At 36.9% G+C, this 15807-nt stretch overlaps 1 pseudogene; it reads right to left on the minus strand.

Annotated features, from left to right (window-relative positions):
- LOC102484277 (pre-mRNA-splicing factor CWC22 homolog pseudogene) overlaps positions 1-14312 on the minus strand; it is a 35237-nt pseudogene extending 20925 nt beyond the window's left edge.
- Positions 14313-15807: the final 1495 nt, after the last annotated feature.

A 15807-nucleotide genomic window follows, 5' to 3' on the forward strand; every position in this document is an offset into this window, starting at 1 on the left:
TAAAAACATAGCTTAAAAAAAAAAAAAAAGGTAAAACAAAAGTCTGCATTTTTACAAAACTTGATAAAAAATAGTATTTCCAACTGTACAATCACCAGAAGTACACAGTTATCAAAAATGCACACACTTCACTTGGCATCTCCAGCACCTGCAGCTTTCTGTGCCTGGTCTTTTTTGGCATCTCCATTTTCTGTAGGGTTAGTCCCATCCTTGCCAGCATCAGCTTTTCCCTTTTTTCCTTTGGGTACCTGCTCTCCCTTCTTTGCAGGGGCCTTTTTAGGCTTGGGCTCTGGCTTTGGAGGAGCAGGTTTTGCAGACAATCTTGCAGATCTTCACCTTGGCTTTATCTCCTTTAGAATTCCCTTCAGCCTTTCTCTCGGTCATGGTGGCGAGGACGGCGGGACGTAGGCGCTGGACGCGGGGGATGCAGCGGCGGTAGGCTTTAGTGGGTCCGAGGTCGCTCTCGCCTCTTCTTCACACTGCTTCCACAGTATCCTGTTTCACAGTGCTGGAAGCAATGTGACTGTTTGTGGTGTGGATCTCAAGTAGACCTGAAACATGTTGGGTGCCTGCGTGCCCAAGATCTTGACTAGCTGGAAAGCTAAGGTAGGGGATCACAGCATGATGAGATCTTGCCAGGAGCACCTCTCCTTTCTCTCTCTCTCTCTGTGTGTGTCTCTCTCATGTGTGCACGCAGATACACACACACTCTCTCATTAGCAAAATAAAATAAACATTAAAAAGCACTAGGTGAAATTTAGCAGAGTACAACATCACATTAAGAAAAATAATGCACATTGTGGCCAGCAAGTGGTATGGTGGTAAAGGCACTAGACTCCCAGATAGTGGACCATGGTTCGAGTCCTGGACCTGGCAGCTTGCTTTCTCACTTTCCATCTCTCTCTTTCTCTGGTCTAATTAAAAATAATTAAATAAATCAATAAAATTAATAAATCTTAAAAAAAAAGGAAAGGAAAAGATTTATTCCTGACATGCTAGTTTGGTTCATACTAAGAAATCTATAGATATTGTACACAATATGATTAATTTCTAATATACTAAAAAGCCTTAATAAAACTGAACATTCAGAATACAGAAAAATTCAAGAAGAAAATATGAACACTTTCCTAATGTATATGAACATATATGTGAATATATATTTTTTCCTCAATTCTTAAATGAGTATCTTTTTTTTTTTTTTGAGAGAGAGATTTTTGCTGTAGGGCATGTGTGTTTGCTGGAGAGACAGAAAGTGAGAAATCACCCCCTGGGGGGATGGCCATACCACAATCCCTTCTCCTTCATTCTCCTCTCGAGATTTTGGCACACATGTACATGCACCTGATGTGAGTTTTGGAGAGTAAGGAAAGCTAATATCCTGCCAGGTCCAGGACTAGAACTGCAGGAGACTCTGTGAGTGTCCAGCAATGTAACCATTATGCCATTTTCTGGTCCCCTTAAACCGATATCTTAATCATAAAACACTAGAAGCATTGCCACTCAGATCAGGAACAGGGAGATGATGCCCAGTATTTTCAATATTATTTATTATTATACTGAAAGCAAATACAATTAGACAAAATAAGTTAATTAAAAGTATTAAAGTTGGTAAGACAGAGGTAAAACTATCTCTACTTATAGATGATACTATTCCTGGAAAACACTAAAGAATCAATAACAATATTATCTCAAGTAATGATAATATTTAGTAAGGCAATAGAATATGAAATTAATGTTAAAAATTAATAGCTTTCCTGTACTTTGTATTATAAATAAATAGCAATTGTATTGAAGGGAATAGGAAAAAATAGAATTAACCTAAGTAACTTTCAGAAATAATATTTTCAGAAATAAGCCCACTTCTGGTATTTACCTGAAAGATCTAAAATCAGTATGCCAAAGAAGTGTCTGCACTTCCAGCATTATTCACTGTAGACAAGACAGAGAATCAACTTAAATACCCATCAACAGATGAATAAAGAAAATGTGGTAATATGTATTCAATTAAACATTATTCAGCCTTTTAAAGAAAGGAAATCCTACTGTTTCCAGTAACATGAATGAACATGAAGGACATTAGGCTAAGTGAAATGAGCCACATACAGAAGGAGGAATACTGCATCGTCTCACTAACATAGGGGATCTAACAAAGTCAGACTCATAGAAACAGCAAAATAGAAGTTAGGGAAACCAGGTGATGGAAAAATAAAGGAGAGATATTGGTCGATGGGCACAAATAAAATAACAAAAACAAAAATTATGGCATATTTATAAAACTGACTGCTCTACAGCCATCAAGATCAAACTACTGTTAAATACAAACAACATGGATCAAGCCCACAGAGATAATATTGAGTGGAAAAAAAAATCTAAAAGATACAATATATCTTTCCTTTCACGTAATATTAAAAATACAAACAAACAAACAAAAAAACAAAAAACAAAACAAAACAAAAAAAAACTGATTATCGTGAATACTTCCGGGGGATACTCATTAGAAGAAATGACCGGAGAGTCCTTTGAGCTGATGACATTTCAGTATCTTTATATTATTGGGTGATTACATAGCTATACTAAACCATCATGTTCACCAAGTTGTATACTTTAACTTCATGTATATAGATTTTAATTTGTGGGAAATTAAGAGAAATAATTTTTTCTTCAATATATAATTTTGTCTTCATTTTCATATATTTTGGAGAGGTTTTTGCTGTATGGCATGTGTGCGTGCCAGGAAGACAGAGAGAGACAGAAAGAGAGAAATCACTCCCTAAGGGGCATAGCCAGGCTGCAATCCCTTCTCTTCCATTCTCTTCTCAGGATCTTAGGCATGCATGCACACACGCCCAGCGTGAGTTTTAAGCCACCAGGTCTGGAACTCAAACTGCGATCGACTACATGGGAGTCCAGTGACATAGCCATTACACCAACTATTGGTCCCATTTTCATATTTTAAACATGACACATTAACGGGCAGAGCTTTCCAAAGGATGCAATTGAAACCAAGTAATAATTTTTGAAAATGCATTTTTTGATAAAACAACAGAAGGAAAAAAAGAAAACTATTTTTACTCTTCAACTTCTTTGCTGAAAATGTGTGCTTTGGATATCTGTTTATCACGTTGGAGGGTAAGAAAAGATAATATCTTGGCTTTGCTATAAATGTTAATTATTCCATCTGTTCGAAGTGTTTCTTCTTAAAAAACTGAAGAAAATATTAATTATTGGATATAATAAACCTCAACACCCTGGGATAGTTTAGATAAACATTTGTACTATACATGTACCATGCCTAATTTTTTTTAAAAACAAAAACATATTAAAAACAAAGCACTATGGGACCAGCAGTTGGCATAGTGATAAAGGTGCTGGACTCCCACATGGTCAACTGTGCTTTGAGTCCCAGACCTGGTGGTTTAAAACTCACGCCAGACGTGTGTGTGTGCCCAACATCCTGAGAGGAGAATGAAGGAGAAGGGACTGCAGCATGGTCATCCCCAGTGGAGGGTGATTTCTTGCTTTCTGTCTCTTTGTTTCTCTCTGTGTCTCCAGAGAGTGCATTCCCTATATCAAAAGTTTTTCATAAAGCCTTCTGCAAAAAAAAAAAAAAAAAAAAAAAAGCATTATGTTTTCCTGAACAAACAAAATGCTTCTAGCTATATAAAGGTACAAATGAAAAACAATGTGTTTCAATTTTCCCCAACATTAACAGTAAATATAATGACCTTTTCCTTCAATAATTATAAAATTTTCAGAATTTCTAACCATATAAACTCTAGTTATTGAAATCTCTCAAAGTTTACCCATCCATGAAATTTTCCCTGAAAATCCTACTTCCTTTTTTTATTTTATTTTTTTTAGTTTGCTATAGGGCATGTGTGTTTACTGGAGAGAGACAGACAGAAAGAGAGAGAGAGAAAGTGAGAAATCACCTCCCAGGGGGTATGGCCATGCTTCAATTCCTCCTCCATTCTCTTCTGGGGATTTTGGCCACACATGCACATGCTCCCAATGTCATTTTCAAGCCAATGGGTCTGGGACTAGAACAGCAAAGTAGGCCATGTGGTATCCAGCCACCTTAACCACCATTACAGTGACTGGCTCCTTAAAGTCTCACTTTTAAACTAATAAAAAATATAATCTCTTTCCTAGATGATTTCACATTCTGTTGGGGAAAACAGAATTTCAACATATCTAAATTTATTTATTTTTTTAAACTTAATTCTGTGGTTTTTTTAAAGAATTATTTATTTTTTATTTACTTATTTAATTTCATTTGTTACTATTATTTTTTCATTTGACCAGACTGGGGTTGGGGGCCAAGCTGCCAAGTCTGAGACTCAAACCACAGTCGGCCATTTGGGAATCCAGCACCTTTAATTACCATGCTACCTGCCAGTCCCTATATCTAAATTTATAATGGACACAGGAAATACAAGTACTAGCCACGTAAGTATCAGTTCCTGAAATCGACAGACTGACTAGTTCAAGATCTCAATTAGTCTCTATGCTACCCACGAGACCCAAAATAATTTCTTGAATATGGTCAGATATCAATTTATCTGCTCTTAAGGCAAAAAGAAAATGGTAAATCATGATCAACACCTATTAAAAGAAGGCTAGGAAATATTAATGCATACATAAACAGTACATTCAAGTTTTAAAATAATACAAATTTAATAGTGGAGATATGTTCCAGTTATATAAAAATTTACTTATCTATCACACTTCTGTTGAACAGCACTGTTAAGTAAATGAAGTATTACTGTGTATAAACACATGGTCATTTTCAAATTCAAGAATGAAACTGAGGTGCTGCAGCAAGACTTTTGGATAATTGTATTTCCCTTAGAATTTAACAGACGTTCAAAACATATATATATTTTTGTCCATTACATTGAAGAGGTCTTCTATGACTTTCATTCTGCTTTATTCATACAATAAAGTTTTCCAGTTCCCCTGAATTTAACTCTTCCTGTTGCCATTACCAATTTTTCAAACTGTAGATTTAATCTAATTACCAAATGTTATTAGGACCAAGTAATAGCATGTTATTATTTTACTAATTAATACTCTCCAGGATACTTTAGAATTATTATGGTCTATTTTACAGAAATAACGACTCTTGAATTCAGAGCTCAACACACACAGAAGTGAGTACACTCAAATATTGTGCACATTTTAGGAGCTGAGCAAAATGTGAAGAGGTTAATGAAAGTTATCTGCAGAAAGCATAAAGATTATATTGGCTTGTAACTGTAAGAAAATGCTATCTTAGCAGACAGTCATCAATTCTGCCTTTATGATTCTCTGGAGGTACTCTAGGCACTACGAAAAGGAATATTAAGGTAGAATTACATAATCCTTTCTTCAACCAATTGTTAGCTTGTTTGCTACGGATTTTAACACTGCCACAGGCTTCTAGTGGTTGGCAACTCACACTGGAAAATGTCACTGGGTTTTGCTACCTCACTAGCTGTGCTCTACAGAGCAGAAAATTAAGCTTGACATATTTAGGGGAGGAGTTTTCTGGTTTGTAGGAATTTATAAAAATAGCCATACTTAGTTATTCCAGGGCTACATTTATAAATTCTTAATAGTTTTGAGGTAAATTTAATTTTATTACACATGTTAAAATATTAGATCATTCTGATTCAAAATCTACCTAATGTTCTTTTTGGTGATTTAGTTTCTATTTCTAATTTAAAAGATAGTTAAAAATATACATACATGCAGCACAACAAAATTCTGAATAATTTAGAAAATTGTTTCTAAATTGATGGCACTTGAAAATACACTGAAAAAATTAACAACTAAAACCATGCATTTCAGCTTGTTTATTCTGATTTCCTTTCAAATAAAGGGAAGTCTGAATAGATAATCATTTATCAAAGTATTAGAATTTCATCATGAATATCTTACATATGTTGTATAACTGTGGTGCTCTAAATGGAATCATTAATCTAATTCATACTAGACTCAGATTAATTTTGTTTATTTATATACTGTTTTGTTTGAACCATGCAAATATTTAAAATGAATACACTTTCTCTAGTCACAAATTTCTTTAGGTATATTTAAGATATTTACATGCATTGTTTTACCCTCTGTTGAAAGCAATATGTACTTTAGCCTTAAGACTTACACACCTGGGGCCAGCAGGTGGCATGACAGTTAAGGGTGCTGGACTCCTACATGGCTGACCACAGTTCGAGTCCTGACCTGGCAGCTTGCTTTCTCACTTTCCCTCTTTCTTTCTCTCACTCTTTCTCTGGACAATTTTTTAAAAATAAATAATAAAACCATTCCAGGGAAGGACCTTGACAGAAGGCAGGCTGCCTGAGAATGCAGGGTTAACAGCTGGGACCCATGGCTCATGCCCTCCCCCACTCACCTTTGGACCTTCAGAACTTCCATGTGCCTGGGCACACAATGCACATAGCCCAATCTCTTCTTTTGTACTGAGTTGAAGCTCAGCAGCTCAACTGAGCAGATGCACCTGCTCTCTAGAAACTGGGAGAACTTTGGGTCACCAGGGACCAGTGAAAACAGTTCAGGGAGCTAGTGAACAATAGGGAGGCAGCGCAGAAGAGAGATTGCCAATTTCCTTCTCCTGCACACCTTTGAACGCTTGGCGATAGTGTTATAGTCTACTCAGAGAGAAATAAGAGGACCTCCAGACACAGCCAAACTTACTGGAGTTTATTGATTAAGCCAGCGGCATACGGGAGGACTCATGTCTCTCAAAACCCTGAAGCCTCGAGTGAAAGGGGAACGGAGCTTACATAGGACAAAAATGCACAATCATGTCCGGGATGACCTGATGATTTGCAAGGAAAAAGGAACAAAGTGAAGGGGCTTTGGGAGAGATAGGGGGGTAGGGTTTTTCTATCTTCAAAGCAAAAAAAGCTGGTTACAGAAGCAAAGCAAGCAGGTTAATCATTCCTGAGGGCACGTTCTGATCACAATGGAATTTTAAGGGCTCCCCCGGTTCTAGACAAGGTCTTTGGTCACTGATTGTTCTTTAACACACCTGGGAATAGGGCCTCTGTTGATCGTATCCACTTCAGTGGGGAGGAGAGAAGGAGACACAGTTTCTAAGATGAAAGCACCCTTTCAAAATGGAGTCACACTTGCTTCAATAGTTTGAATAATTTAGGAAGGAACGTATACACCACTAGATGACTAGGAACCATCGCAGAGGCACAAAAAATATGGACATCAACAAAATGTCTCTCCCCCAAGTGAAAACATCAATTCCTCATCACCCACAGACAACACAATGGAAGTGGTAGACATGTCCAATAAACAATTCAGAATGTTTCTAGTGACCAAATTAAATGAGATGCAATATAAATGAGACAACAAGCTCCAGAAGATTAGGAAGTCCTTTCTTGATTTGAAAGAAGAAATAGACACCATTAAAAAGAATCGAAGCAAATTGTTAGAGATGAAGAATGTGATACAGGAAATAAAAACCTTCTTTGAAAGTATTAAGAGTAGACCAATATCTCGGATGAATATAGATGCAAAAATTCTCAACAAGGTACGTGCAAATTGTATCCAACAACATATAACAAAGATTATTCATCACAACCAGGTAGGCTTTAATCCAGGGATGCAAGGGTGATTCAACATACTCAAGACCATAAATATAATACACCACATTAACAGAAAGAAAGATAAACTATATGCTCATTTCAACTGATGCAGTGAAAGCATTTGATAAAATATAAAATCCTTCATGATTAAGACTCTCAGCAAAATTGGTATAGATGGGTTTTTATGTTTTTCAACACAATAAAAGCCATATATGAAAAACCTATAGCTAACATTATACTGAATGGAGAAAAGCTAAAACTTTTCCACTGAAAACTGGTACTAGACAAGGCCGCCCACTTTCTTCACTGCTTTTTAATATAGCACTGGAAGTCCTACCCAATGCAATCAGAAAAGAGATGAACATAACAGGCATTCAAATAGCCAAAGAAGAATTGAAATTATCTTTATTTGCAGATGACATAATGGTATACTTAGAAAACTCAAAGGTTTCCATGAAAACACTTCGCAAAGTAATAAATGAATACAGAAAAGTGTCAGGATACAAGATCAACATCCAAAAACCTATAGCATTCCCATATACAATAAACAAGCTGAATGAAGTATATCTGAAGAAAGGAATCTCTTTTACCATAGCCACAAAATGTATGAGATACCTAGAGATAAACCTAAGAAAGTCGAAGACCTTTATAATAAAAAAACAAAAACAAAAACAAAAAACAAACAAACAAAAAACTATGAAAATCTTAAAATAGCAATTAAAAAGGACACAAAGAAGTGGAAGGACATCCCATGTTCCTGGACTGGAAGAATTAATTTAATCAAAATGACCATTCATTCCAAATTAATCTACATATTTAACACAATTTCAATGAAAATACCAGAGACATTCTTCACAGATCTAGAAAAGACAAACATAGAATTTGTCTGGAATCATAAAAGGCCTGGTATTGCCAAAGCAATCCTGTGCAAAAAGAGTGGAGTGGGTATAATATCACTTCCTGCCCTAAAAATATACTATAAGCCTGTGAAAAATCAAAACAGCATGGTATTGGGACCAGCAGTTAGCATAATGGTTATGTCGCTGGACTCCCATGTAGTTGACCATGGTTTGCGTCCCAGACCCGGTGGCTTAAAACTCACACCTGGCATGTGTGCGTGCATGCCCAAGATCCCAAGAGGAGAATGGAGGAGAAGGGATTGCAGTGTGGCCATCCCCCCTGGGGGATGATTTCTCGCTTTCTATCTCTCTGTCTCTCTGTCTGTCTGGCGAGCGCACACGCCTTATAGCAAAAACCTCTCAAAAAAAAAAAAACAAAAAAACAAAAAAAACCAGCATGGTATTGGCACAGGAACAGAGAGGTGGACCAATGGAATAAAATAAGAGTACCCAGAAATAAACCCCAAAGCATACAGCCAACTGATTTTTGACAAAGCATACCAGTCAATTCAATGGGAGAAGGAAAGCCTCTTTAGCAATGGTGCTAGAAAAACTGGTATCCACCTCCAGAAAGATGATACTGAATCCCCGTCTTTCACCATTAACAAAAATGAACTCAAAATGGATCAAAGATCCAAACCTAAGACCTCAAACTACCACACTACTGGTGGAAAACACTAGGGAAACTCTAGGAGACACTGGGGTAGGTGAAGACTTCTTAACTAAGACCCCTAAAACACAGGTAATAATCCCTAAAATAGACAAGTGAGACTATATCAGATTAAGAAGTTTCTGCATGGCAAAAGACACAGTAATTAGTGTGAATCTACAACCCTCCAAATGGGAGAATAGTTTTGCAAAATACGTCTTGGATAAGGGACTGATAACCTGAATACACAGGGAACACAAGTGGCTTACTCAAAAAAAACACAAAAAACGAAAATCAAAAAAACCCAAACAATGAACCCAATTAAAAGATGGGAAAATGAGATGAACAAAAATCTCTCTAAGGAAGACACACGGACAGCCAAAAAGCAAATGAGGAAATGTTCAGCATCCCTCATCATAAGGGAGATGCAGATTAAAACCACTATGAGACACCACCTAAACCCTGTCAGAATGCCAAAGATTAAAAATACAAAAAGTGATAAGTGTTGGTGGGGTTCTGGTGAAAGGGGAACTCTCCTGCACTGTTGGTAGGAATGTAAATTGGTTCTGCCACTGTAGAAAACAATATGGAGGTGCCTTAAATATCTACAAATAGAACTACCATTTGATCCAGCAATACCACTACTTCTGAGTATATACCCATAGGACAGGAGAACGCTCAGATGAAAAAGTGCTTGCACATCAATATTTACTGCAGCATTATTCATGACTGCTTAGACATGGAACCAACCCAAATGTTCACAAACAGATGTATGGATTTAAAAAGTGTGGCGCACGTACTCTATGGAATACTATTCAACCATAAAAAATAAGACTCTGGCATTTGATAGAAAGTGTATGAATATGGAAGATTTATTGCTGAGTGAAGCAAGCCAGGCTATGAAACAATGATATAATAGTATTGCTGAGTGAAGCAAGCCAGGCAATGAAACAATGATATTATAGGTATCTACTTAATATATACCAATTATCCGTAACATATGGTAGAGATTGAAATATTGGAGGGCATAAAAACAGTGAAAATAGTTATGGATACCGAAGACAGTGTGGAGCTGGGGGGAGTGGGATAAGGGAAAAGTATAGAGAAGGACAGCATGAGAACAGAGAGGCATGACATTTGTGGGACACAGAAATGGTTTATTACCTGTTGATGATAACATATATAGTATTCTCTACTAGACTGGTTTGAGAAGTATTTTATGTTAGGTAAATTCTCTTTACAAGCCAAATGATGTATAATGCTTGAATGTTTAAAAAATAAGAATAAATAATAATAATAATCTCAAAAAAATGAAAAGCTACTTCATGATGAGGCTGTGGATAATAATATCTTTAAATAAAGTTAAATAAAATAATTATTAAAAAAAAATCACACCTCACTGACAGCCCTATATTGCACTTAATTTACAGACCCAGAATAAAACTATGAGGTGCAACAAAATGAGATCTTTGTTGAAGAAAATATTTACAGTACTATTTCTAGAAAAGTTAGCACAATTTTTAAAACAATATTAAGCCATTTATTTGAATCACTGAGGCATTTGCCAACTTTGCAAAATAAGGACACACTTTTCTATATAGTTCCTGCCAGATATCTTTCCTTCCCAACCTTGACCATTCTCTTAATGCAACCTCAAAGTGAGAATTCATATCAAGCTTCTAGATTCCACTTATATGCAATATGACAGGTTCATCTTATTATACATGCCATTAACGCTCTTGTTTTCCTGAGCATCTCACTCTCGTTTTTGCAGTGAGCACTCTCATCAACACAGCTTTCTCTAACCATGGCTTGAAATGGCAATCCTCTGCCTTCTTAAAGTCCTACTGTCCAAGTCAACAACATTTACTTAAGACCTGCTTGATGAAAGTCACTGTTCTCCTTACAGCAGACAAAAACAGTACACATAGGACATGGATTGGCTTTGCTAAATAACTATAAATGCCCCAGGATTCCTATTCAATTATTTCTTTGTTTACTTTTTTGTTTTATAAAGTAGTCCCTGATGCCTGAAATGTACAACTTCTATCAAACAACTTCACATCCTCTTACTCACGTCTGATATCTTGTCTTTTCGTTAACCCTTTCCATTTGAATTTAGAAAACTTGATATTCTGCCACCTCAATAATCATTAGCAAAATTCTGAATTCACTCTTAACTTTTGTCCTTAAAATAGACACTCATTGGGACCAGCAGGTTGCATGGTGGTAAGGTGCTGGACTCCCACATGGCCTATAGGGGTTTGAGTCCTAGACCTGGCAGTTCTCTCTCTCTCTCTCTCTCTCTCACACACACACATACACACACATACACACATCTTTCCATCTTTCTGTCTCTCTCTGGTGAGTACATGTGCCCTATAACAAATTTAAAATATGATAGTAGTAAATAAAATTAAATAAATAATTTTTAAAACCCCAGGCACTCATGATCAGTACTTCATGGAAATGTTTTAGTCTTTCTGCTTATTTGACCTAATGATTCTTTACCAATGCATTTCTTCATTCTAATCTTCATTCCTTTTGTATATGTGGTTGTAAATCCTAGGTAGGAGGGGCTACTTGTGAAGTTTTGAGCACTAAGCATGTTTGAATATGAAAACCCTTCGTAGTTATGACAATTATCCACCTGGATGGTAGATGTTCTTTACTCCTGAAAAGTCTTGGGGCAGAAATGCATGCTGCCAAAAGGCTATAATTATGTATAGTTACCAAATGCAAGAAAGAGATCATTTGGACAATTTTGGCCCTCAGTAAGCTCTTCTGTTTATAAATCAGAAATTTCTAACATTTAAACACAAATCACCAAAGCTTTCTGTCTTTCAACTGGTCACTCTGCCTTCAGAACACGTGGCTGCTTATCTCATGTTTTGTTTTGTCTTGTTCTTTCTTTCTCTCTAAATCTCAGGGGATAAATTGGCTCAATAAAGGCTTCCCACTGAGCACAGGGCAGCAAGTTACAATTCCTTGAGATCACCCATCCCAAGCTGACATGTTTCAAATGACCTGAAGTAGTTACATCTGTTCAGTCAAGTTATTACAAGGAGCTTGGAGAGAGAGCCTCATACAGAGCAGAACAAGTAGCACAGGCTCTCTTCTAGGTCCCCAAGAGACAATAGCCTCCTTGTGATTGGCAGTTTTAAGATCTGGCTTTCTCCATCACAAGAGAATTCCTTCCTCATTGTAAAAGGCTCTCTGCAGCCTTTGCTTTTTGCTATTTTTTTTATACTGAGCAAATCTGGCTTAATTTTTTTTTTTCAGACTGAGAATAAAAAGCATTTTGTGTCATAAAAATGTGGACACATTGAACCGGTATAAAATATTTAAAATACATGTATATATAAAACTATATAATATATACACATATGATTTTATATGTGTATGTGTGTATATATACATTTATATAATGTCTCTCTTTATTAATACATGTTTAATTCTCTCTCCCTACTGTATTTTTCAAGTGGTCTTTTTTTTTTTTTGGTCTTGAAATTTAATAAGTTTATAGGAACTTTTAGGCACTTTGAAATTATATAGTCTCTGTCCTTCTGACGGAAAAAAAAATCAATAGACTCAAATGTATAATTTCTAAGTTGCTGCTACCAAAAATTTCACTCTGGAAGCTGAATAAGGCTGAAGCCAGATGTGCAAAATGGGGACAAATCAGGACAAATCCAGGCAAAGGCAAAAAGCAGCACTAACTAGCTAGCTATTGCTTCCACTGAAGACGGGTGTGGGGGGGTGCTGTGACAAGCACTTTTTGTTCCTTTTTATTTTTATTTTTTATCTCATCTGTTACTATCACCTCCTTTATTTGCTCTGCTCTAGTTCACTGGCCTCTTTACTCTTTCTAGACATGCCAAGTATGTGCCACAGAATCTCTGCATTTATTGTTCCTCCAACATGAGTGATCACAAGGTTAATTCTCCTCCTTTTCCATTCAGGTGCTCAAATAACACCTTTTAAAGCTAGATTCTTGGGCCAGCAGATGGCTAGCAGTTATGTCATTGGATTATCATATGACCAACCGTGGTTCAAGTCCTGGACGCAATAGCTTAAAAATTGTGCCAGGTGCATGTGCATGTGTGCCCAAGATCCCAGGAGGAGAATGAAGAAGGGATTGCGGTGTGGCCATCCTCCCTGGGGGGTGATTTCTCACATTCCCTCTCACTGTCTTGTTGCTCTCTCCTGACTACATGCACCCTAAGGCAAAAACAGGGATGATTTCTCACATTCCCTTTCACTGTCTTGTTGCTCTCTCCTGACTGCATGCACCCTAAGGCAAAAACAAAAAAAAAACGCTGTATTCTTATCATTTCATGCCTTATTGTTCTTTTTTTTTTTCTTTGTAGAGGTTTTTGCTATAGACATGTGCGCTTGCCAGAAAGACAGAGAGAGACAGAGAGACAGAAAGCAAGAAATAACCCCCCAGGGGGTATGTCGACGCCACAATCCTTTCTCCTCCATTCTTCTCTCAGGATCTTGGGCATGCACACACATGCGCCTGGCGTGAGTTTAAGCCACTGGGTCTGGGACTCGAACCACAGCTGACTACATGAGAGTTGAGCAGCATAGTCATTACACTGACTGTTGATCCCAATCCCATGCCTTATTGTTCTTAATAGGTAAATTATATATACACATATATTATGCCATTTAGTTATCTAGTGTATTTCCACTAGGAAGTAAACTTCATAGATAGAATTTTTTTTTTCCTGTATTTTTGTTTGTTTGTTTTTCACTTCTATATTCTCAGTATCTAAATTACACCTAGAACATAGGAGGTACTCAATAAATAATTGTTTTACAAGCAAATTATCTCACCAATCATGTAAATAATTCTCTACTTCCAAAGAAGATGAGTTGGAATAATTGGAGTAAGACGTTTTACTCTGTGAATTCTAAAGAACCATAGAGAAGCCCATTTGCTGTAAGACTGACATCTCTGGAAACAGTAGCTGACACCACCTCACTGCTGCAAGGTCTTCTTGTCAGGTTAGATGGCCAAGTGCTTCCAAGAATCTCTGCACTGAACAACAAAGACGGTCCTGGAGGGCAGTGCCTGTTTGCTACCTTAGTCCCAGGCTGTGCAGCAAGAAATGTAGCTGGTGGAAGACATTTACTGTCCTTCCAGCTTCCTCTCATCCTGGATAATCTGAAACATGAACTACTGTGTAGCCAGTACTTAAGAGTTGGTAAATTATAAACATCTCCAGGTGTGCTTGCTCAGGATTGGGGCTTTTAATTCAGGGTTGCCTGTGGAAAAGATCAGGTGGAATTACGATAAAGAAACAGAAATTATAAGAAAGAAAAAAGTCTAAATTCGGAAGATTAAAAGTATAATAACTGGCATAAAACTCACTAGAAGGCCTTGACAGCATATAAGAGATGGCAGAAGCAGGAAATGCAAACATAAATAACAGCTGATTTCTTATTTTAAAAAATGGAACCAGGCACCATGATTTGTGAAAATCTGCAGCTGTGGTGATGGTTCTCCGCCAGATGTCAGGTGGGACTCTGTGTTGCTGAGGATAAAATTTAGTGTATTATGGTCCCTTTGTCCATGAAAGGAAAACATAACATACTGAAATTTTGATTGGAATACCATTATATTTATAGATGAATTTTGGAAAAGTTCTCAACTTTGTAAAGTAAAATTTCCATTTTTTAAACTATTGAGGATTTCAAGTTCCATATACTTGTGCAGCAGAGGCCCAGGGAGGAAGCTGCTGAAAAAGCAGGGCTATGAAATTCCCTGGTGGTGTTCTGCTACAGAAATTCTACAAAACCATTAAAGAAGAGCTAACCCCCATTCTATTCAAACTATTTCTAAAGATCCCAAAGTTAGGAACCCTCCCAAATTCATTCTATGAAGCCTCCATCACCCTCATTCCAAAAACAGACAATGATGTCACAGAAAAAGAAAACTACAGATCAATATTCCTGATGAATACAGATGCAAAAATTCTCAACAAGATACTAACAATCATATCCAACAAAACATTAAAAAGATTATATACTATGACAAGGTTCGCTTTATTCCAGGGATGCAAGGATGGTTCAACATATAAAATCATAAATGTTATATACATCATACTAATAGAAGATTAAAGATCATATGATCATATCAATCGATACAGAAAAAGCATTTGATAAAAAATAAAGCATTCCTTCATGGTTAAGAATCTCAGCAAAATTAACACAGAAGGACTTTCCTTGGGACTAGCAGATGACATAATGGTCATTGGACTCCCATGTAGTCGACCGCAGTTTGAGTCCTGGCCTCCGCAGCTTAAAACTCATAGCAGGCAATCCTGAGATGGATATCGAACTTGAGCTGTGAAATTGTTTTCCTAGACCAAAAATGAATATTTTCTGCTGAGACTTCCCCCTCCAGATTCGCTTACAGTGAGAAAAGCACAAACCCAGGCCAGGCTCATCCTGAGAAGGATACCAGACTTAAGCTGTGAAATATTGCTTTCCATGACCAAAAATGAAGATTTTCTGTGGAGATTTCCCCCTCCAGGATAATTTTTTATTGGGTGGGACTACCTTTGTCTCCTTTTCTCCATTTCTCTCTGTCTCTCTCTGTCTCACTGTGTCTCCCTGTGACTTTTAATTTAAAAAAAAAAAACTTTTT

This window comes from Tupaia chinensis, unplaced genomic scaffold, assembly GCF_000334495.1.
Source record: "Tupaia chinensis unplaced genomic scaffold, TupChi_1.0 Scaffold000180_1, whole genome shotgun sequence".
Taxonomy (NCBI): domain Eukaryota; kingdom Metazoa; phylum Chordata; class Mammalia; order Scandentia; family Tupaiidae; genus Tupaia; species Tupaia belangeri.